At 47.0% G+C, this 22,273-nt stretch overlaps 1 long non-coding RNA gene across 1 annotated transcript; it reads left to right on the forward strand.

Annotated features, from left to right (window-relative positions):
• Positions 1–4,900: 4,900 nt before the first annotated feature.
• On the forward strand, positions 4,901–5,930 carry LOC148117066 (uncharacterized). The gene is made up of 2 exons (XR_015737198.1): positions 4,901–5,302; positions 5,636–5,930. It is a non-coding gene; the product is annotated as an uncharacterized LOC148117066 (long non-coding RNA).
• Positions 5,931–22,273: the final 16,343 nt, after the last annotated feature.

Genomic DNA, 22,273 nt, shown 5'->3' on the forward strand with positions numbered 1-22,273 from the left:
CCCTCCGGGCGGGGTCGGGAGAGACCGGGAACCGGCGGGGCGGGCGACGACGACCGCGCCAACGGGCTCGGCGGGAGAAGCGGACGGCGGCCGCCCCCGGGCGAGACGCGGAGGCGGAGGGGACCGGGACCCCGTGGAAAAAAGCCGGGCCGCGCGCGTGCTCGGAAACGCGGCGGGGAGAGGCGGAAGGGAGGGAGAGAGGCGACGACCACGTGGACGGTCTTCCCCCTCGAGGGACGTGAGGGGGGGCGCACCGCGGACCCACGACGCTCGGGAGGGCCGGACCTCGGGGACGGGGAGAGTCATCGACCGGAGCCCCCGCCGCCGGCAACCGGAGGAGAGCGGGCACGCAACACGCTGGGGTATCTCGCCGCCAGGCGCCCAACCCGGCGCGGATGGCGGTTCCCCACACGTGCGACGCGAGCGCCCTTCCCGGAGGACGGACGACGGGGCCGGAAGAGTCCCCAGACGCACCTCGGCCGACGGACCCACCGTCAACAGCCGCAGACCGCGGACGACGCCCGCTAAGCCTCTTTCCCTCGCGAGGTTCCCCGAAACGCGCGGGGGCCTCCTCTTCTTTCCCCACTCGCACAGACCCCACCTTCGAGACAGACGCGCCCGCCGCCGCCGAAGGACCTCCGGCGGCGACGGGCCCCGACGCGTCCGGCGACGCGCCGGAGGCGACCGACCGCCGTTTCTCCAAAGGCCGCGCCCGAGAGAGAGGTCACGGGCCCGCGACGCCAGAACCGGATCCCCGGCCCCGAGGAGGGACGGGTCACCGCTGCTCCCCGATCGTGGGAACGCTGCCGGGGAGAGGGGGAGCGAGGCGACTCCACACGGCACGCCGCAACGAGCGACACACACGCACGCGACGCGCACGGCGAGGCCGCGGACGCGGGAACGGCAAAGACGGGGAAGCGCGGGAGGGACCGCTCGCGGCGGGCACGGACGGTGCGGACGGGTGGGACCCGGGAGCCCACCGCCACCCAGCCCCGCTCTTCCCGCTCGGCTCCGCGCCCCGAGGCGTGCGCACCATCCCCCTCGGGGGAGCGGGGTGACCGGGGGGGGTCCCGCGGCGCTCGGGCGCGCGCACGACGCGGGCCCCTTCGTCCCCCGACCACGGGTAACAACATCCCAGGCTCCGGCACGGCACGCCGGCGTCACGGCACGCTCTCTTTTGCCCCGCGTGGTTCCTCCCCGGACTCGGAGCGAGGAGGCGCGGGCCGCAGCGGGCACACAAACGCTCGGGTTCCCCCCCCAAAAGTCGGGACGCGGCGAGGGGAACCCGGCCAGAGCTACGCGCATCGGGCGGGTCACGGGGCGGGCCGGGGCGACCCAAGGCGGGTCCGACGGGAGACCCCAAGCACGCCCTTTCATCGGATCGCTAGAGAAGGCACTTTCCTCGCTGAGGGCGGGCGGGACGGACCCGGCCCGACGAGCCCCCGGCCGCGGCAGCCCCAAGAGCGGGGGAAACGACGCTCGATGATCTCGAACGTGGCGAGGCGGGGGGGTCTGCGGTATCGGTAAGGGCTTCTCTTTATCTTTTTCCTTCCGGGGGCGCATTCTCGAGCGTAACGCGGACAGGGGGGACCGGACCGAGAAAAAGCATAAACTACAGACTAGGTCCCCCGAGAGCCAGGCCTCTCCGGCACCACCCACCGGCTCTGCACCGGACGGGGAGGCATTCTAATCGTTTACCATTAAAACCCACCTCGAACGGTGAGAAGAACAGAAAGGCCGGCCGCGACAGCTCAACACCACCACACGGCGCTCAAAAGCCTACGGGAGAAGGCAGCGCGTGGTGGGCCGCTCGCCCGATCTCACAGGAGCTCGCGAGAGACGGTTCATCGTCCCCCGCTCACGGAGGGGGGGACGGACGCAGAGAGCCTCTTTCTTACCGCTCGCCTCGACCCCCACACGAACACACCTTCGCAGAGGAACACCGCCGAAGGCCGGACCGCGCGCGGGAGGGCACACACGTCGGAGAAACGGGAAACGCCGCCGCCGCTCAGTACCGGGCACCTCTGAAGATCGGCCTGGAACGCTCCAGGAGCACCGCGAGGATCGCGAGCGAGACGCGCGCACACAAAGCCCGTTCGGGAAGGGCGTGTGACGCGGCACACATCGGCCAACCCTCTCCCGGCTCGGAGGGAGGAGGGCCGCACGGGCCACACACGGTGGGCGGAGCGAAACGCGCGAGAGGGGGGCAGACGCCGGAGCCCCTGACGCGCCTCACGGGAGCCCCCACGAACCACAGCGGGGAGTGCGGGGGGGCTTTCACAGGGCTCGTGCCGGAGAGACCGCACCCCTGCCTTCCACACACCACCAGTCAAAGGTGGGGAGGACAGACGCGGGGCCCGCTGGCAGAACGAGAAGAGCGGCCGCCATTCGCCATGAATGTCCGTCCCTCGCCTGGCGCGGCTTAGGCCTCCGACCCGAATGAACACAGGGCGAGAGCACCACATCGATCGACAAGCGGAACCGGGGAGAAGCGAGCGAGAGGGCACCACAGACCCGACCGACTGCCACCAAAAAAAAAAAAAAAAAAAAAACCCTTCACACACCACCTCCGAAACCAGAAAAAAAAAGCGGAGTGGAGTGGGCCAGCCACGGGGGAAGAAAAGGTGTGCACTCGGGGGGCACATAAGCAAGCAGCAGAAAGCCGGGCTGGGTCACCCTTTCCCCCAAAGGCCTCATGGAGACTCGGGAGCTCCACAACCTGGGGATGGGAAAAAAGTGCACTCGGGAGGCACACGGGAACAGGGGACTGGGGACACCCACCCAGTCCGTGGAGACTCGGGAGCTCCACCGCCTGCTGATCCCCGAAAGGAAAGAAAAAAAAAAAAGAAAACCCTTCACACACCACCTCCGAAACAAAAAAGAAAACCCTTCACACACCACCTCCGAAACGAAAAAGAAAACCCTTCACACGCCACCTAAGAAACAAAAAAGAAAACCCTTCACACACCACCTCCGAAACAGAAAAGAAAACCCTTCACACACCACCTCCGAAACCAAAAAAAAAAAAAAAGCGGAGTGGAGTGGGCCAGCCACGGGGGAAGAAAAGGTGTGCACTCGGGAGGCACATAAGCAAGCAGCAGAAAGCCGGGCTGGGTCACCCTGCCCCCCAAAGGCCTCATGGAGACTCGGGAGCTCCACAACCTGGGGATGGGGAAAAAAAAGAAGAAAACCCTTCACACCTCCACCTTCAAAACCAAACACAATGGTGGTGGTCGCGGGGAAGAAGCGGTGTGTGCACTCGGGAGGCACATAAAAGCAGGCAGCAGAACGCCGGGCTGGTTCACCCTTCCCCCCAAGGCCTCATGGAGACTCGGGAGCTCCATAACCTGGGGGTGGAGAAAACAGTGCACTCGGGAGGCACACAGGGGACCCACCCAGTCCGTGGAGACTCGGGAGCTCCATCTGATCCCCAAAAGAAACTTGGAGAAAAAAAAAAAAAAAGCACCGGGACGGTAAGGGAAGAGCACCGGGAGGCAAGTCCCACCATCCAAACTGCACGGGTGACAACCACGAAGCGGGAACGCCTGACACGCCACGTAGGTTGGGTTAAACGGGAAAAACGACCCAGCGAGGCTCGGAAGAGACCGCAACCTACAGAGTCCTTTCATGTCACCCACTTCAAGGACAGCGTGTCAGCACCTATCTGCAGGTACAATAAGGACAGATAGCAACCACTAGAAGAATGACACCAGGTACAGGGAGCAATTCACAGACCACAGGGGACTCCTGAAAGTGAGGCTGGGTGACATGTCCCAAAAATGTCCCCATAAACAAGAGAACCGACCCTCAAAGGAACAACTGGTCGACCTCATGACCATGAAAGGACCGAGAGAGCGAGGTGGACATGCCACAAAGCCGGGCGCCCAGCCTCCTCCCGGCCGAGGACCCTGCGACCAGCCGCTAGGGATGGAGCAGGGCAAGAAAAAAAAAATACCTGACGGTACAGGAAACCGGGGACCAGTGAACAGAGAACAGAGAAGCCGTGACCGCAGCCTCCTCTCGGCCTCGAGACGACGAGGCCCGCCTCTGAGGACCGAGAGTTCTGGCAAGGAGAAAAACAAAAGAAAAAAAAGAAAAAAATGCTCCGAGGCCACCCAACGAGTACGGACCAGGGAGGCGAGAAAGCCGTCGAGACCACAGTCTCCTCTCGCCCTCAGGATGGCGAGGCCCACCGCTGAGGACCGAGGAAAAAATAAATAAATAAATAAATAAATAAATAAATAAATAAATAAATAAATAAAGCTCCGAGACCCCCAACGAGTCCGGACCAGGGAGGAGAGAAAGCCGGGACCACAGCCTCCTCTCGGCCTCAGGATGGCGAGGCCCGCCGCCGAGGACCGAGGGTTCTGACAAGGAGGAAAATAATCAAAAGCTCCGACACCCCCAACGAGTCCGGGCACGGGCGGCGGGGAAGAGCCGTGATCAACCAGCGCCCCCTCTCGGCCTCGGGTCGCCGGGGACCCAGGGCTCTCTCTTAGAGAGAAAAGGCGAGGGAAAGACAGCTTTGAAAGCCGGGGTACTTCACCCATCCTGGGCCTGGCCGGACCCGACACCTAGCGGTGGGACGACGCGAACGACTCAAGCCTTCTGGTCGACCCGCTCAAGTCTCCCAGCACCCTCCTCAGCCGTGGCTTTCGTTCGGTTCCATCCCAGACGCACCCATAGGCGACTCTTCCGGCACAACCTCCTACACAGAGACCGTCCCCAAGCACGACACCGACCGCGGGACACGCCCGCCCGCCAGCCGGGACTCTCGTCACTCTTTCCGCCTCACAAAAGCCACTTCGCCCTCCTTGTCGGCGACCGAGGACCAGGAGCGTTGCACAAAACGGCCAACACCGCTAGGTGGCGCCCGACGACCCACCCGACCAACAGAGATCGCTCGCTCGCTCGCTCGCTCGCTCTCGCTCGCTCGGCCGCGGCGCGCGAGCCTTCTCTGGCGCGACAGAGTGTCCTCCCACGCTCACGCCCGGAGGTGACACGCACCCACGACAGGGCAGGGGACTCCCCGTCGTCGGTTCCCCCACACCCCATCCCCGAACATGGGTGAACGCGGGCTGGCCGGGACGGACGTTCGGGAGGAGCCACGGACGCTCAGGCTACGAAAACGAAAGGAGAAACCGAGACCACAGGCAGCTAGCTAGGAAAACAGGCCAATCGCTCTCCCTCGTGGAGAGGGAGGGAGGGAGGGAGGGAGGCTCACGGGAAACAAAGAGTGCGTCTCCACGATCAGTGACAGTATTAAGTGGGCCAGTCGAGGGGCTGCGACACTTAGAGCACGGTGAGAGGGAGAGACCGAGGGACTGAGGGAGACCGAGGACCGAGGGAGGGAGGGAGGTGGCAATGGCAGGCAGTCTCCTGCCATCCGAGTCTCCTTTCAAAGACATAGACTTCACCTTGGCCACTGCTTACTTGCTTGCTTGCTTGCTTGCTTGCTTGCTTGCTTGCTTGCCTGCTTGCTTGCTTGCAGCTCTTTTTCTCCACACCACTCCCCACACCCCCGGCACCTACTTCTCAGACTAAATACCGAGTCAGAGAAAATGAAAACAGTCGTGGAATAATGTGTTTGTTTGTGTGTGTGTTTTAAAATATCTCCATTGGATTTCATTTCCAGGAATAATAGGGTCATGCGGATCTGTTGTGAACATTTTCACTTAGGACGGAGAAAATTAAAAGGTCGTTTGATGGATTTCTGGTGGAGGGTCTATTTCCCACCGCGATGAAGATGATCTCCTGATCCTTGTACTTTCAGTTTCTGAGTGCTGCTGGCATGACAGACACGGGCCCTCACACGCGCGTTGACGAGACAGTACTGACTGAGTGACAGCATGGAGCCCGTAGGACAAGGCTTCGGCTTCCCCTTCCCCTCCCACATAAACCAGAAAAATAAATAAATAGATCAATAAATACCCAGAGGCAGAAACATGGAAGCAGCTTCTCAGACCCTTTAGAGAAGGCTCCTGAGGTCTGACTGGGGTGACACACGTGGCAGAGGAGACGACTAGGCCAGGGCTCCTCCCTTCACAACCATCATCCAGGCCCCCAGCACTGCCTGCCTGCCTTCCTCCCTCCCTCCTTCCCTCCTTTTATAAATGCCAGGTTATTTATTTTAATTGACTTATTTTTAATTGCGTTGGGAGGCTAGACATTTTTGGGTTTTCGGGAGTGGACAGACATACGAAAGGAAGGAAGGAAGGAAGGAAGGAAGGAAGGAAGGAAGGAAGGAAGGAGAGAAAGGATCAGAGCAGTGAATATACAGGTGCACTGTCATTACACCAATGTGGACTGCAGATAGAAAATAAGAGGAAGAAAAAAAGAATAGAATGTCACCAAAAGGTCAGCCTGGTCTATAAAAGTGAGTTCCAGGACAGCCAGAGCTATTCTATGAAATTGCCCGAGTTCAAATCAGCAATTTCCCAACTCCAACAAGAATGTTTACAGGAAAGGCAACAGATAAAGGCCCATCAAAGAAGTCCAGTGGAGCTGTAGGCACACCCTTTGAAACTTCTCTATTGCAAGGTCACAGAGTTAGGAAAGGATCTTGATCTTAAACTTTCCTTAATAGTAAGTCTCTGTGTGTATCATACTCAAGCCAAGTGCCCTCAGAGCTCATGGAAGATGAAACAGAGCTCTACAATAAGAGACGGGTGTTGGGGTGGGGGGGGATTCACTCAAGAAAATTAAAGCAAAGCCCTACACTAACCCTGGCACACAGTAAAATCAGTCCTATGAGGAAATTTTTAGCTCTAATTGCCCACGTTTTACAAAGGCTTCTAACCGGGAAGTGATGATGCATGCCTTTAGTTCCAGCACGCGGCCTGGTCTCCAAGAGCGAGTTCCAGGACTGACTCAAAAACTAGAGAGAAACCCTGTCACAAAAAAAGAACAAACAAACAAAAAAATCTATTACATAAATCAATAGATGCATACATAGATGGAAGAATAGATGAGAGACAGACAGAAAGAGAGAGAGAGAGAGAGAGAGAGAGAGAGAGAGAGACCCAAACCCCATCTTCTGTCTTCTGATGGTACCAGGCTCTCTCCCAGGGGTCACAGAGGAAGGTGGGCAGGCAGCAACGCAGACAGTGTACGTGTGTGATATCAAGCAAGCCTATATGTGATATATAGGGTCTAATAGGGCAATGTCAGTATTACATTGGGGTAGGTCTCAGGAGCACAAGAATCCAAATCTCTGATGTATTCCCTGTCACCAGAAGAGGGCACTAGATCCCCACCATGTGGTTTCTGGAAATTCTCTGCAGTTCTGATTGTTTTCATTGTTCCTCCTGCTTGCCTGTATTTAGTGAGAGAGTGGGTAACACTCCTCCCTGCTTCTCTGTGTGTCTGTGCCTGTCACATCCTGGATAGTCAGAGTGCCCGCCACCTATGCCTGCCTGAGATGTAGCCGGCAGCCCTGGCTGGGGCTGGGGGAAAGGGAGAGAGTGGATTCTCCTGGAGAGCCATGGGCAGAGGCTCTGTGGATTCCCTGCAAGAGGCCTCACTGTTTCAGGTACAGCTGTGACCAGGTCTGAATCCAGGACAGACTCCAAAGCCAGAGAGAATCCCTGTCTCAGAAAATAACAACAACAACAAAAAAAATAAGTAAACTAATAGATAAATTGATAGCCAGGCAGAGACTCAGAGAGATGATAAAACACCTCAGAGATCAGGGAGCCCAAGGCAGGCAGGTCACTGCGAGTGTAAGGCTACCTTGTTCTGCAGACTGAGATTCAGGACAGGCAAAATGACACAGATAAATTCTGTTTAAAAAAAATGGTGTTCAGTGCATGTCTTTAATCCCTGCACTAGGAGGCAGAGGCAGATGGATCTCTGTGAGTCTGAGGCCAGTCTTGTCTACAAAGTGAGTTCCAGGGCATACAAGGATACACAAGGAAACCCTAAGTTGAAAAACCACAAATAAACAAACAGATAATAACAATAAAAATATTTGAGAGTTCAAATAATTGACTTCATCCACAATAAAAAAATATGGATATCAAAATATCAAATGCACTTGAACACATTGACACAGGAGACCGCTTCCTAAATATAACCCCAGTAGCACAGACACCGAGAGAAACAAAATGAATACAGGAGACCTCCTGACACTGAAAAGCTTCTGCAAAGCAAAGGACATGGCCTACAAGGCAATACGACGGCCTACACAATGGGAAAAGATCTTCACTAACCCCACATCAGACAGAGGTCTGGTCTCCACAATATACAAAGAACTCAAGAAATTGGTCATCTAAAGAACAAAGAATCCAATTGACAAAATGGAGTACAGACCTAAACAGAGAACTCTCAATGGAGGAATCTAAAATGGCTGACAGACGCTGAAGAAAATGGTCAACATCCTTAGTCATCAGAGAAATGTACATCAAAACGAGTTTCTATGTCTCTTGGATGAAAGAATGAAAGGAGTGCATCCCCACACCCCGGCTCAGTGTTTAGTATCACGTTCTGTTAATTTCTTGTACATTTAGTTTAATTTCACATTTTGTTCATCTCTCTTGGTCTGCACCAAGTGTTTCCCTGTGTGGGGTGGGGCATGGAAGGTGTCCTATTCCAGAACATTTTATTTTACTTTGCTTTGAGACGGTCTTTCCAGTTGTGTAGAACTTAGTTTAATTCCAAATTTTTTAAAAAGATTTGTGGGTTTTTTTATTTTTTTAATATTTATTTATTTATGTACACAATATTCTGTCTCTGTGTATTCCTGAAGGCCAGAAAAGGGATCCAGACCTCATTACATATGGTTCATGAGCCAGCATGTGGTTCCTGGGAATTGAACTCAGGGCCTTTGGAAGAGCAGGCAATGCTCTTAACCACTGAGCCATCTCTCCAGCCCTAAAGAATTTTTTATGGTTTGTTTAACTTTATTTTACATGCAGTGGCATGAATGTGTCAGTTCATCCAGAAATTGGATTTACAATCACTTATGTGCTGCTGCCATGTGGGTCCTAGGAATTGAACCCACTTCTTCAGGAAGAGCCACCAAACCATCTCTCCAGGCCTTCCTTTAATTTAACAAATGTATTGGTGTGTCTCTAGGTGTGCCTCTCTCTCTCTCTCTCTCTCTCTCTCTCTCTCTCTCTCTCTCTGTGTGTGTGTGTGTGTGTGTGTGTGTGTGTGTGTGTGTGTGTGTGTGACTCTGTGTGTCTGTGGGGTGGCCTTTGACTTTACCAAGGTGAACACATTCAAGAGAAGAAATGGTGATTTACAGATAGAACATAAAAAATAAAACAAAACAAAAGATAGCTTGATCTTTAAAAGTGAGTTCCAGGAAAGCCAAGGCAAGGCTATTACCTGAAATTGACTGAATTCATATCAGCAATTTCTCAATTCCAACAAGAATGTTTACAGAGAAGTCAAGAAAGAAAAAAAACAAATCTTGTTGAATGAAGTGCCAGAGTCAAAGGCCTGCTCCACTACCTGCCAACCCTGGCTGTATTTTGAATCTCATATTTGATTTCTCTCTCCACGTACATTGAGTTTAATACGTGTGAAGGCAGACTGAAGAAAACAATCAAGAAAAAGAGAAAATATGAGGAGTGGGACAAAACAGAGATCTAGAATGGGAGAGAGAGGGAGAGAGAGAGGGGGGGGGAGAGAGAGAGAGAGAGAGCGTGAGCGCATTCACGTCAGTCCTGTGAGAAAACCACCTCAGTCCTTTGAAGAAATTTATAAGTCTCATTGCCTACCATTCTAAAAATTAAAACCATCTACTTGGGTGGTGGCGACGGCGCATTCCTTTATTCCCGGTTCTCAGCCTATTCTACAAGAGCTACTTCCAGGACTGGGTCCAAAGCCAGAGAGAAGAAAAGTTTGTGATTTACTTAACTTCATTATATGTGCAATGGTGTGAGGGTGTCAGATCACCCCGAAACTGCATTTACAATCACTTATGTGCTGCCATCTGGGTGCTGGGAATTGAACTCAGGACCTTTGGAAAAGCAGGCAATGCTCTTAACCGCTGAATCATCTCTCCAGCACTAAAGAATTTTTTATGGTTTATTTAACTTTATTTTACGTGCAGTGGCATGAATGTGTCAGATCCTCTTGAAACTGGATTTACAGTCACTTATGTGCTGCTGCCATGTGGGTCTTGGGAATTGAACTCACTTCTTCAGGAAGAGCCACCGAGCTCTTCAAGGTGTTTTACAGATAGAAAATAAGAAAAACAAGACAAAAACAAAGATAGCCTGATCTTTAAAAGTGAGTTCCAGGACAGTCAGGACTATTACATGAAATTGCCTGAGTTCAAATCAGCAATTTCTCAATTCCAACAAGAATGTTTACAGAGAAGTCAAGAAAAAAAAACCAACAAATCAGGTTGAATGAAGTGCCAGAGTCAAAGGCCTGCTCCACTACCTGCCAACCCTGGCTGTATTTTGAATCTCATATTTGGTTTCTCTCTCCACGCACATTGAGTTTAATACATGTGAAAGGCAGACTGAAGGAAACAATCAAGAAAAAGAGAAACCATGAGGAGTGGGACAAAATAGAGATCTAGAATGGGAGAGAGAGAGAGAGAGAGAGAGAGAGAGAGAGAGAGAGAGCGCGCATTCACTTCAGTCCTGTGAGAAAACCACCTCAGCCTCATTTATAAGTCTCATTGCCCACCATTCTAAAAATTAAAACCATCTAGCTGGGTGGTGGTGGCGGCGCATTCTTTTATTCCTGGTTCTCAGCCTATTCTACAAAAGCTACTTCCAGGACAGGCTCCAAAGCCAGAGAGAAGAAATGTTTGTGATTTACTTAATTACATTACATGTGCAATGGTGTGAGGGTGTCAGATCACCCAGGAACAGCATTTACAATCACTTATGCGCTGCCATGTGGGTGCTGGGAATTGAACTGAGATATCTCTCCTGAAAATTGAACTCAGGACCTCTGGAAGAAGAGCCAGTTCTCTTAAACTCTGAGCTATTTCTTCAGCCCTTGTTTGTTTCTTTAATTTAGGAAAAAGAATACTGTATTATTTTAATGCGTGAGCACTCTCTCTGCACCCACTTCCATTCACCAGGAGAGTGCACTAGATCTCCACCCTGTGGTTTCTGGTAATTTCAGAAATTCCATCTCTGCACTTCTGATACTTTCCTTGTCCATGAAGAGGACATGAATAACATTAAAAATCAAAATCCCCTGGCAGTATTTCTTTGCCAAATGCATGACAGTTCTATATGAGACCACCCCGTAGCATTGTTTTATTTCATTTATTTTGTGATTTCTGACTCTCTCGTACATTGAGTTTAACTTCAGATTTTATTTGTTTTTCTCAGTGTTCCCATGTCTATCCCCGTGAGTGCGTGTGTGAGAGTGTGTGCCTGTGTGCGTGTGTGTGTGTGTGTGTGTGTGTGTGTGTGTGTGTGTGTGTGTCTGTGTCTGTGTTTATGTATATGTGTGGGGGATTACAATTCAAACTATTTTAGTGAAGGCCCTTTGCAGACAAGACAGCATGGCTGTTAACTTCACCAAGATGAAAGCTTTTAGAAGGCTGCCTTTGGTAACCACCATGAGAGCTGACCTCAACAAGATGGTAGACACCATGAGGCATATTTTCAAGGTCCATTTCTTTTTCTGTCTCCTAGCCTCTAGAGCACCATGATTTGAATGCAGTGTCTCCAGATTCTCCAGCTATACATGCAAAGAAAGATACCATAAACCTTTAGCCTCCTGTCTAGGGTGAGAGGATTCAAAAGAAAAGAAAAAAAAGAAAGGAAAAGAAAAGAAAAGAAAGGAAAAGAAATGAAATGTGAAAGACAGACTGAGGGGAAAAAATTCAAGAAAAACAGAGAAGTTCCCATGAGGAATGGGACAAAGCAAAGATCTAGAGCGAAAGAGAGAGAGTGAAAGAGAGGGAGAGAGAGAGGAAAGAGAGAGAGAGAGAGAGAGAGAGAGAGAATTCCCTCAAACAAACAAAAAAAAACCAAAAACAAAAAAAACCACACACCCTTACAGAACACCTGGCACACAGTGATCTCAGTCCTTTGAGAAAATTTATAAGTCCCATTGCCCACCATTGGAAAAAAAATATCCATCTGGGTAATGGTGGCAGTGCATTTCTTTATTCTCAGTTCTCGGCCCTCAGATCAGGAGAGACAGAGGCAGGCAGATTGCTGTGAGTTTGAGGCTACCTTGTTTTGCAGTGTGAGTTTCAGGACAGGCAAATGACAGACACAGAGAAACCCTGTCTTGAAAAAGAAGTGTTTAGGAGGCAGAGGTAGAGGCAGAGGCAGCTAGATCTGTGTGAGTCTAAGGCCAGCCTTGTCTATAAAGTGAGTTCCAGGGCAAACAAGGATACACAGGGAACCCCAAGGTAGAAAAACCACTAATAATAATAATAATAATAATAATAATAATAATAATAATAATAATAATAATAATCTAAGAGCTCAATTCATTGACTTCAACCACAATTCAAAAATTAAAAAATAAAACAAAGAGTGTGTCTGATCAATCAGGAACAGTGAAAGGACTATGTGGGCCAAGGGGCTGCCACAATTATGACTTGTTAAGAGGGAGGAACTGGGGGGTGGGGGAGGGAGGGAGGGAGGCAACAAAGGCAGTTTCTTGCCACCTGAATGCCTTTCAAAGACATTTCACCATAACAACCACTTGCTTCCTTTCTTGGGGATCTTTTTCACAGTTGTGTTTGTACAGCCCCACACCCCACTTCTCAAACTAAAAGTCCAAGTGTGAGAAAACCAAAACAGTCATGGAAAAATTCCCACTTGGATACCTTTTCCAAAAACAACGGTAACAAAAATATGTATACCTAAGCAGACCGATCAAGTTGTAGCCTCACCCTTGACTGGTTCAGCAAGGAGTTCTGGCTGTTAGGAAGGGCTGGCGACCTTGAATATTCCTAGTCTGTAAAATCTGGAGTCCCACGCCTACCCCGTGCCCTCAGGGGACAGGAGTGGAGGCCAGGGCCCCTGCCATGGGCGATCTCCTAGATCAGCTACAGGCTCTTATCGTTCCTGGGCCTGCTTAGAGAAAGACATGATGAGATGCAGAGAAAATTAAAACAGCCATGAAATGCTACGAAAAATTCCGACTTGGACATCATTTCCAGGAATATTGACACAGTGAATTGTTTGTTTAGAACATTTTCACTTCAGACAGAAAAAAATAAAAAAAGGTCATTTTATTCTCAGACCCTTTACAGCTCCTGAGGAATGGGGTGCTGGGGTCACAGCAGACATGGCAGAGGATGTAACTAGGCCAGGGCTCCCTTCTCAACCACCAACCAGGCCCCCAGCACTGCCTTCCTTTGTTCCGTGGTTTTTTCATTTTCTTGCTTTTAATCTTCTGTCTTTCTTTTCTCTTTCTTTCTTTCTTTCTTTCTTTCTTTCTTTCTTTCTTTCTTTTTCTTTTGGTTCAACATGTATACATTTTTGTAATTTGGTATGGGGTCTTTTCTATACAACCTGTCTCCAATTCAAGGAGGGCCACCTGCCTCTGTCTCTTAGATGATAGAAGAAAAGGGGTGTACCACAGCAACCCAGCTTTGTGTTTCGTATGTTGTTCAATTAAATTCTTGTACATGTAGTTTAATTTCAATTTTGTTTTGTTTTGTTTTTCGAGACTGGGTTTCCCTGCATAACAGTCCTAGCTGTTCTTGGAACTAGCTCCTTTCTTGAAGCCCTGGCTGGCCTCTAACTCCCAGGGATTCACCTGCCTCTGCCTCCTGTGTGCTGGGAATAAAGGCATGAGACACCACTGCCTGGCCAATTTCAAATTCTATTTAAATCTCTCGATGTGCCTTCTGTATGTGGGGGAGACAGGGAAGGTGTCATATTTTAAAACATTTTCATAACTGCACTTAGCACTGCACTCTTTTACATTTTATTTTACTTTAAATTGAGACAGTATTTCTAGTTCTGTGGGACTTAATTTAAATTAAGTGTGTGTGTGTGTGTGTGTCTGTGTGTCTGTGTGTCTGTGTGTGTGTGTGTGTAGATAGGGTGGCTTTTGACCTCAACAGATGAAGGCATTTAAGGGCACTGGCTCCATATTTGACAGAGGCAGGATCTCTGGGAGTTTTAGGCCAGCCTGGTCTACAAGAAAGGAGCTAGTTCCAAGAAAAGTCTCCAAAGCAACAGAGAAACCCTGTCTTGTAAAGCAAAACACAAAACCAAACAAAAAAATAAATAAAATGAGAGAGAGAGAGAGAGAGAGAGAGAGAGAATGTGAACTTACAGATAGGAACCAAGAAAAAAAAAACAGAATGTCACCAAGAAGACAGCCTGGTCTGTAAAGTGAGTTCCAGGACAGCTAGGGCTGTTATACAGAGAAACCATGCCTCAAAAATTAATAAAAGAAGGAAAGAAAGAAAGAAAGAAAGAAAGAAAGAAAGAAAAGAAAGAAAAGAAAAGAAAACAAAGGCAGTTTTTATTTTTTTTTTCTCTTTTTATGCCAGGTCATTTATTTTAATTTTAGTTTTTCTTTTAAGATTGTATTTGCAGCAGCAGTGTTCAGAAAGAAGTGCTGGACCATGTAGTGTAATAGTTTGTCTGAAACATAAATAAAAAGACAGGTCCTGTCTCAAAAAAAAAATCCAGTTAAAACGTGAAATAAAACAAAGAAGGGGCTTTTGGTTTTGTTTTGCTTTGTTTTTTTCTAAGGAACCTGAAAATGACTAAATTCAACAATTTTTCAACTTCAGCAAGAAGGTAGTCTTTCCCAGCTCCAACAAGAGTGCAGTAAATAGGCATTTCTAGGCCCTGTCAACAGAAGAGGGCACTTGATTCCCACCACGTGGTTTCTGGAAATTGTTTATGGGGTGGCTTTTGAACTCAAAAAGATGAAAACATTCAAAGGGAAGGGTTCCATATCTGGAAGAGGCTGGTGGATCTCTGGGATAGTTTTGAGGCCAGCCTCAAACTAGTTCCAAAGACAGGATCCAAAGCAACAGAGAAACCCTGCCTTGACTCAAAAATCAAAACAAAAACACAAACAAACAAAAAAATAAAACATAAAATAAAAAAAAAACAGCTCACAAATCACAATCCCAGAGAACCTAGACAACAACGAGGACCCTAAGAGAGACATATATAGATCTAATCTACATGAGTAGTAGAAAAAGACAAGATCTCCTTGGAGCATGGGAACCTTGGGAGGGGGTTGAAGAGGAGAGGAGAGGCAGGGAGGGGGAGCAGAGACAAATGTAGAGCTTAACAAAAATAAATAAAAGAAACAAGTAAAGCCAGGTGGTGGTGGTACACGCCTTTAATCCCAGCACTCAGGAGGCAGAGGCAGGTGAATCTTTGTGAGTTTGAGGCCAGCCTGGTCTACAAGAGTTAGTTCCAGCCCAGGCTCCAAAGCTACAGAGAAACCCTGTCTTGAAAAACCAAAAATAAATGAATAAATAAATAAAATAGGCATGGATTTTAAAAAACTCAAATGCAAACTCAGTAGAAAGAAATACTTTCAGTATGCCATTCAAGAATTAGGGAAACCTATTATCCTAGCACTTAGGAGACACAGGAAGAAGAACATCAGTGAGTTAAAATCCAGACTCGTCTACCAAGTTAGAACACGAGACTCGTGCACTGTCTCATAGGTCCAACACTCCCATGGTCAAGTTTCTCGAAACAAGGAGACAGTTCATAATGTCTGCTTCTTTCCTTTCTTCCTTCCCTCCCTCCTTCCTTCCTTCCTTCCTTCCTTCCTTCTTTCTTTTTTTTTGTTTAACTTTTATATATGTTTTAAATTTGGAATGAGGGCCTCTCTATGAAGCCTGGGATTCACAGAGGAACACCTGCCTCTGTCTCTTGGATGATAGAATGAAAGGTCTGCACCACCACACCCTGGCTCAGCATTTAGTATCTCGTTCTGTTAATTTCTTGTACATGACGCTTTATTTCAAATTTTGTTTGTATCTCTTGGTCTGCACCAAATGTGTCCCTGTGGGGGGTGGGGCACGGAACGTATCCGATTTCAGAACACTTTACTTTACTTAGATTCGAGACAGTCTTTCCAGTTGTGTAGAACTAAGTTTAATTTTCAATTTTTAAAAAATATTTTTATGATGTATTTAACTTTATTTTACATGCAGCGGCGTGAAACTGGATTTACAATCACTTATGAGCTGCTGCCATGTCGGGGGTAGGTCTCAGGAGCACAAGAACCGAAATCTCTGATGTCTTCCCTGTCACCAGAAGAGGGCACTAGATCCCCACCATGTGGTTTCTGGAAATTCCAGAAATTCCATCTCTTCAGTTCTGATTGTTTTCATTGTTCTTCCTGCATGCCTGCACTTAGTGAGAGAGTGGGCACCACCCACCCTGCTTCTCTGTGTGTCTATGCCTGTCACATCCTGGATAGCCAGAGTGCCCGCCACCTATGCCTGTCTAAGATGTAGCCGGCAGCCCTGGTTGTGGCTGGGGGAAAGGGTGAGAGTGGTTCCCCTGGAGGGCCCTGGGCAGAGGCTCTGCGGATTCCCTGCAAGAGGCCTCACTGCTTCAGGTACAGCTGTGACCAGGTCTGAATCCAGGACAGACTCCAAAGCCAGAGAGAATCCCTGTCTCACAAAACAAATAAAAAAAAAAATAAGTAAACTAATAGATAAATTGATAGCCAGGTAGAGACTCAGAGAGATGATAAAACACCTCAGAGATCAGGGAGCCCAAGGCAGGCAGGTCACTGCGAGTTTAAGGCTACCTTGTTCTGCAGACTGAGATTCAGGACAGGCAAAATGACACAGACAAAGTCTGTTTTTATTTATTTATTTATTTATTTATTTATTTATTTATTTTTAAAAAAGGTGTTTAGAGCATGCCTTCAATCCCTGCACTAGGGCAGAGACAGCTGGATCTCTGTGAGTCTGAGGCCAGCCTTGTCTACAAAGTGAGTTCCAGGGGCATACAAGGATACACAAGGAAACCCTAAGTTGAAAAACCACAAATAAACCAACAGATAAACAGATAATAACAATAAAAATATTTGAGAGTTCAAATAATTGACTTCATCCACAATAAAAAATTATAGAAATCAAAATATCAAACGCACTTGAACGCATTGGCATAGGAGACCGCTTCCTAAATATAACCCCAGTAGCACAGACACCGAGAGAAACAAAATGAATACATGAGACCTCCTGACCCTGAAAAGCTTCTGTAAAGCAAACGACATGGCCTACAAGGCAAAACGACGGCCTACACAATGGGAAAAGATCTTCACTAACCCCATATCAGACAGAGGTATGGTCTCCACAATATACAAAGAACTCAAGAAATTGGTCATCTAAAGAACAAAGAATCCAATTGACAAAATGGAGTACAGACATAAACAGAGAACTCTCAACAGAGGAATCTAAAATGGCTGACAGACACTTAAGAAAATGTTTAACATCCTTCGTCATCAGAGAAATGTACATCAAAAGGAGTTTCTAGGACCAAGGAGACAGTTCATAATGTCTCCTCCTTCCTTCCTTCCTTCCTTCCTTCCTTCCTTCCTTATTTTTTTTTTGGTTGAACTTTTATATATATATATATATATATATTTTAAATTTGGGGTGGGGGCCTCTCTACAAAGCATGGGATTTCACAGAGGTCCACCTGCCTCTGTCTCTTGGATGAAAGAATGAAAGGAGTGCATCCCCACACCCCGGCTCAGTGTTCAGTATCTCGTTCTGTTAATTTCTTGTACACTTAGTTTAATTTCAAATTTTGTTCGTCTCCCTTGGTCTGCACCAAGTTTTTCCCTGTGGGGGGTGTGGCAGGGAAGGTGTCCTATTCCAGAACATTTTATTTTACTTTGCTTTGAGACAGTCTTTCCGGTTGTGTAGAACTTAGCTTAATTTCAAATTTTTTTTTAAAAAAATTTGATTTTTTTTAATATTTATTTATTTTTATGTATACAATATTCTGTCTCTGTGTATGCCTGAAGGCCAGAAGAGGGATCCAGACCTCATTACAGATGGTTGCGAGCCAGCATGTGGTTGCTGGGAATTGAACTCAGGACATTTGGAAGAGCAGGCAATGCTCTTAAGCGCTGAGCCATCTCTCCAGCCCTAAGGACGTTTTTATGGTTTATTTAACTTTATTTTATGTGCAGTGGCATGAATGTGTCAAATCATCCAAAAACTGGATTTACAGTCATGTATTTATTTACTGCCATGTGGGTCCTGGGAATTGATCCCACTTCTTCAGGAGGAGCCACCAAGCCATTTCACCAGGCCTTCCTTTAATTTAACAAATTTATTTCTGTGTCTCTAGGTGTGCCTCTCTCTCTCCCCCCCCCGTGTGTGTGTGTGTGTGTGTGTGTGTGTGTGTGTGTGTGTGAGACTCTGTGTGTCTGTGGGGTGGCCTTTGACTTTACCAAGGTGAACACATTCAAGAGAAGAAATGGTGATTTACAGATAGAACATAAAAAAACAAAAAACAAAATCTAACAGATAGCCTGATCTTTAAAAGTGAGTTCCAGGACAGCCGAGGCAAGGCTATTACCTGAAATTGACTGAATTCATATCAGCAATTTCTCAACTCCAACAAGAATGGTTACAGAGAAGTCAAGAAAAAAAAAAAACAAATCATGTTGAATGAAGTGCCAGAGTCAAAGGCCTGCTCCACTACCTGCCAACCCTGGCTGTATTTTGAATCTCATATTTGGTTTCTTTCTGCACATACATTGAGTTTAATACATGTAAAAGGCAGACTGAAGAAAACAATCAAGAAAAACAGAAAACAATGTGTGTGTGTGTGTGTGTGTGTGTGTGTGTGCGTGTGTGTGTGTGTGTGTGTGTGTGTGTGAGAGAGAGAGAGAGAGAGAGAGAGAGAGAGAGAGAGAGAGAGAGAGAGAATGTGGATTTACAGATAGGAAACAAGAAAAAAAACCAGAATGTCACAAAGAAGACAGCCTGGTCTGTAAAGTGAGTTCCAGGACAGCTAGGGCTGTTAGGCAGAGAAACCATGCCTCAAAAAATAATAAAAGAAGAAAAGAAAGAACGCAAGAAAGCAAGCAAGAGAGAGAGAAAGAAAGAAAGAAAGAAAGAAAGAAAGGAAGGAAGGAAGGAAGGAAGAGGAAAAAGGGAAAAAAGAAAGAAAGGGAAAAAACTCTGGGAGTTTTAGGCCAGTCTGGTCTACATGAAAGGAGTTAGTTCCAAGAACAGTCCCCAAAGCAACAGAGAAACCCTGTCTTGTAAAGCAAAACACAAAACCAAACAAAAAGATAAATAAAATATGAGAGAGAGAGAGAGAGAAGAAGAAGAAGAAGAAGAAGAAGAAGAAGAAGAAGAAGAAGAAGAAGACGAAGAAGAAGAAGAAGAAGAAGAAGAAGAAGAAGAAGAAGAAGAAGAAGAAGAAGAAGAAGAAGAAATGTGAATTTACAGATAGGAAACAAGAAAAAAAACAAACAGAATGTCACCAAGAAGACAGCCTGGTCTATAAAGTGAGTTCCAGAACAGCTAGGGCTGTTATACAGAGAAACTATGCCTCAAAAATTAATGAAAGAAGGAAAGAAAGCAAAAAAGAAAGAAAGAGAGAGAGAGAGAGAGAGAGAGAAAGAAAAGAAAAGAAAAGAAAGACAGTTTTTTTTCCTTTTTTCTCCTTTTAATGCCAGGTCATTTATTTTAATTTTAGTTTTTCTTTTAAGATTGCATTTGCAGCAACAGTGTTCAGAAAGAAGTGTTGGACCATGTAGTGAAATAGTTTGTCTGAAACATAAATAAAAAGAAAGGTCCTGTCTCAAAAAAAAAAAATCAAGTTAAAATGTGAAATAAAACAAAGAAGGGGCTTTTTGTTTTGTTTTGTTTTTCTAAGGAACCTGAAAATGACTGAATTCAACAATTTTCCAACTTCAGCAAGAAGGTAGTTTTTCCCAGTTCCAACAAGAGAGCAACAAATAGGCATGTCTAGGCCCTGTCACCAGAAGAGGTCATTAGATTCCCACCATGTGGTTTCTGGAAATTGTTTATGGGGTGGCTTTTGAACTCAATAAGATGAAAGCATTCAAAAGGAAGGGATTCGTATTTGGAAGAGGCCCGTGGATCTCTGGGATTTTGAGGCCAGCCTCAAACTAGTTCCAAAGACAGGATCCAAAGCAACAGAGAAACCCTGCCTCGACTCAAAAATCAAAACAAAAACATAAACAAAAAATAAATAAAACATAAAAAAAAACAGCTCACAAATCACAATCCCAGAGAACCTAGACAACAACGAGGACCCTAAGAGAGACATATATAGATCTAATCTACATGAGTAGTAGAAAAAGACAAGATCTCCTTGGAGCATGGGAACCTTGGGAGGGGGTTGAAGAGGAGAGGAGAGGCAGGGAGGGGAAGCAGAGAAAAATGTTGGGCTTAACAAAAATAAATAAAAGAAACAAGTAAAGCCAGGTGGTGTTGGTGGTACATGCTTTTAATCCCAGCACTCAGGAGGCAGAGGCAGGTGAATCTTTGTGAGTTTGAGGCCAGCCTGGTCTACAAGAGTTAGTTCCAGCCCAGGCTCCAAAGCTACAGAGAAACCCTGTCTTGAAAAACCAAAAATAAATGAATAAATAAATAAAATAGGCATGGATTTTAAAAAACTCAAATGCAAACTAAGTAGAAAGAAATACTTTCAGTATGCCATTCAACAATTAGGGAAACCTATTATCCCAGCACTTAGGAGACACAGGAAGAAGAACATCAGTGAGTTAAAATCCAGACTCGTCTACCAAGTTAGAACACGAGACTCGTGCACTGTCTCATAGGTCCAACACTCCCATGGTCAAGTTTCTCGAAACAAGGAGACAGTTCATAATGTCTGCTTCTTTCCTTTCTTCCTTCCCTCCTTCCTTCCTTCCTTCCTTCTTTGTTTTTTTTTTGGTTTAACTTTTATATACGTTTTAGATTTGGAATGAGGGCCTCTCTATGAAGCCTGGGTCACAAGAGACCTGCCTCTGTCTCTTGGATGACAGAATGAAAGGTCTGCACCACCACAACCTGGCTCAACGTTTAGTATCTCGTTCTGTTAATTTCTTGTACATTAAGTTTAATTTCAAATTTTGTTCGTATCTCTTGGTCTGCACCAAGTGTGTCCCTGTGGGGGGTGGGGCAGGGAAGGTATCCGATTTCAGAACACTTTATTTTACTTAGATTCGAGACAGTCTTTCCAATTGTGTAGGACTAAGTTTAATTTCAATTTTTTTTTTAATATTTTTATAGTTTACTTAACTTTATTTTATGTGCATTGGTGTGAAGGTGTCAGATCCCCCGGAACTGGGTTTTCAGACAGTTGTGAACTGCCATGTGGGTGCTGGGAATTGAACCCGGGTCCTCCGGAAGAGCAGTCAGTGCTCTTAACCGCTGAGCCATCTCTCCAGCCCCCTTAATTTCAAATTTTTAAAGAATATTTTTATGATTTATTTAACTTTATTTTACATGCAGTGGCGTGAAACTGGATTTACAATCACTTATGAGCTGCTGCCATGTCGGGGGTAGGTCTCAGGAGCACAAGAACCCAAATCTCTGATGTCTTCCCTGTCAACAGAAGAGGGCACTAGATCCCCACCATGTGGTTTCTGGAAATTCTCTGCAGTTCTGATTGTTTTCATTGTTCTTCCTGCATGCCTGCATTTAGTGAGAGAGTGGGCATCACTCTTCCCTGCTTCTCTGCGTGTCTGTGCCTGTCACTTCCTGGATAGCCAGAGTGCCCGCCACCTATGCCTGCCTGAGATGTAGCCGGCAGCCTTGGCTGGGGCTGGGGGAAAGGGAGAGAGTTTTTTTAAACTCTGTTTTTTAAAAAAAGAGTGTTCAGTGCATGCTTTTAATCCCTGCACTAGGGGCCAGAGGCAGATGGATCTCTGTGAGTCTGAGGCCAGTCTTGTCTACAAAGTGAGTTCCAGGGCATACAAGGATACACAAAGAAACCCTAGGTTGAAAAACCACAAATAAACTAACAGATAAACAGATAATAACAATAAAAATATTTGAGAGTTCAAATAATTGACTTCATCCACAATAAAAAATTATAGAAATCAAAATATCAAACGCACTTGAACGCATTGGCATAGGAGACCGCTTCCTAAATATAACCCCAGTAGCACAGACACCGAGAGAAACAAAATGAATACATGAGACCTCCTGACACTGAAAAGCTTCTGTAAAGCAAACGACATGGCCTACAAGGCAAAACGACGGCCTACACAATGGGAAAAGATCTTCACTAACCCCACATCAGACAGAGGTCTGGTCTCCACAATATACAAAGAACTCAAGAAATTGGTCATCTAAAGAACAAAGAATCCAATTGACAAAATGGAG

The sequence above is a fragment of the Myodes glareolus genome, unplaced genomic scaffold (genome assembly GCF_982192425.1).
Source record: "Myodes glareolus unplaced genomic scaffold, mMyoGla1.1 HAP1_SCAFFOLD_83, whole genome shotgun sequence".
Taxonomy (NCBI): domain Eukaryota; kingdom Metazoa; phylum Chordata; class Mammalia; order Rodentia; family Cricetidae; genus Myodes; species Myodes glareolus.